General features: G+C 42.9%; 1 protein-coding gene across 3 annotated transcripts in view; it reads right to left on the bottom strand.

Moving 5' to 3' along the window:
- Positions 1-2,230, bottom strand: part of PRKG1 (protein kinase, cGMP-dependent, type I) — a 1,420,729-nt gene that overhangs the window by 880,943 nt on the left and 537,556 nt on the right. The gene's annotated exons all lie outside the window — the stretch shown is intronic.

Raw genomic sequence — 2,230 nt, 5'->3', positions numbered from 1 at the left:
AACATCAGGAAGTTCAAGGTTCACATATTGCTGAAGCCTGGCTTGGAGAATTTTGAGCATTACTTTACTAGCATGTGAGATGAGTGAAATTGTGCAGTAGTTTGAGCATTCTTTGCCCTTGCCTTTCTTTGGGATTGGAATGAAAACTGACCTTTTCCAGTCCTGTGGCCACTGCTGAATTTTCCAAATTTGCTGGCATATTGAGTGCAGCACGTTCACAGCATCATCTTTCAGGATTTGCAATAGCTCAACTGGAATTCCATCACCTACACTAGCCTTGTTCATAGTGATGCTTTCTAAGGCCCATTTGACTTCACATTCCAGGCTGTCTAGCTCTAGGTCAGTGATCACACCATCGTGATCATCTTGGTCATGAAGATCTTTTTTGTAGAGTTCTTCTGTGTATTCTTGCCACCTCTTCTTAATATCTTCTGCTTCTGTTAGGCCCATACCATTTGTGTCCTTTATCGAGCTCATCTTTGCATGAAATGTTCCCTTGGTATCTCTAATTTTCTTGAAGAGATCTCTAGTCTTTCCCATCCTGTTGTTTTCCTCTATTTCTTTGCACTGATCGCTGATGAAGGCTTTCTTATCTCTTCTTGCTATTCTTTGGAACTCTGCATTCAGATGCTCATATCTTTCCTCTTCTCCTTTGCTTTTCGCTTTTCTTTTCACAGCTATTCGTAAGGCCTCCCCAGACAGCCATTTTGCTTTTTTGCATTTTTTTTCCATGGGGATGGTCTTGATCCCTGTCTCCTGTACAGTGTCACAAACCTCCTTCCATAATTCATCAGGCACTCTATCTATCATATCTAGTCCCTTAAATCTATTTCTCACTTCCACTGTATAATCATAAGGGATTTGATTTAGATCATAGCTGAATGGTCTAGTGGTTTTCCCTACTTTCTTCAATTTCAGTCTGAATTTGGCAATAAGGAGTTCATGATCTGAGCCAAGACCATATGAGTCAGCTCCTGGTCTTGTTTTTGCTAACTGTATAGAGCTTCTCCTACTTTGGCTGCAAAGAATATAATCAATCTGATTTCAGTGTTGACCACCTGGTGATGTCCAGTGTAGAGTCTTCTCTTGTGTTATTGGAAGAGGGTGTTTGCTATGACCAGTGCGTCCTCTTGGCAAAACTCTATTAGCCTTTGCCCTGCTTCATTCCGTATTCCAAGGCCAAATTTGCCTGTTACCCCTGGTGTTTCTAGACTTACTACTTTTGCATTCCAGTCCCCTACAATGAAAAGGACATCTTTTTTGGGTGTTAGTTCTAAAAGGTCTTGTAGGTCTTCATAGAACCATTTAACTTCAGCTTCTTCAGCATTACTGGTTGGGGCATAGGTTTGGATTACTCTGATATTGAAGGGTTTGCCTTGGAAACGAATAGAGATCATTCTGTCGTTTTTGAGATTGCATCCAAGTACTGCATTTCAGACTCTTTTGTTGACCATGATGGCTACTCCATTTCTTCTATGGGATTCCTGCCCACAGTAGTAGATATAATGGTCTTCTGAGTTGAATTCATCCATTCCAGTCTATTTTAGTTCACTGATTCCTAGAATGTCAACATTCACTCTTGCCATCTCTTGTTTGACCACTTCCAGTTTGCCTTGATTCATGGACCTGACATTCCAGGTTCCTATGCAATATTGCTCTTTACAGCATCGGACCTTGCTTCTATCACCAGTCACATCTACAGCTGGGTATTGTTTTTGCTTTGGCTCCATCCCTTCATTCTTTCTGGAGTTATTTCTCCACTGATCTCCTGTAGCATGTTGGGCACCTACCAACCCAGGGAGTTCCTCTTTCAGTATCCTATCATTTTGCCTTTTCATACTGTTCATGGGGTTCTCAAGGCAAGAATACTGAAGTGGTTTGCCATTCCCTTCTTCAGTGGACCACATTCTGTCAGACCTCTCCGCCATGACCCACCTGTCTTGGGTGGCCCCACATGGCATGGCTTAGTTTCATTGAGTTAGACAAGGCTGTGGTCTGTGTGATCAGATTGACTAGTTTTCTGTGATTATGATTTCAGTGTGTCTGCCCTCTGATGTCCTCTCCCCACACCTACCATCTTACTTCGGTTTCTCTTACCTTGACGTGGGATATCTCTTCATGGCTGCTCCAGCAAAGTGCAGCTGCTGTCCTTACCTTAGACGAGGGGTATCTCCTCACGGCTGCCCCTCCTGATCTTGAACGTGGAGTAGCTCTTCTCAGTCCTCCTGCA

This window comes from Bison bison, unplaced genomic scaffold, assembly GCF_000754665.1.
Source record: "Bison bison bison isolate TAMUID 2011002044 unplaced genomic scaffold, Bison_UMD1.0 scf7180017860456, whole genome shotgun sequence".
Classification (NCBI taxonomy): Eukaryota; Metazoa; Chordata; class Mammalia; order Artiodactyla; family Bovidae; genus Bison; species Bison bison.
Note: the sequence above shows the minus strand (reverse complement) of the source record. Positions and strands in the feature narration are given on the sequence as shown.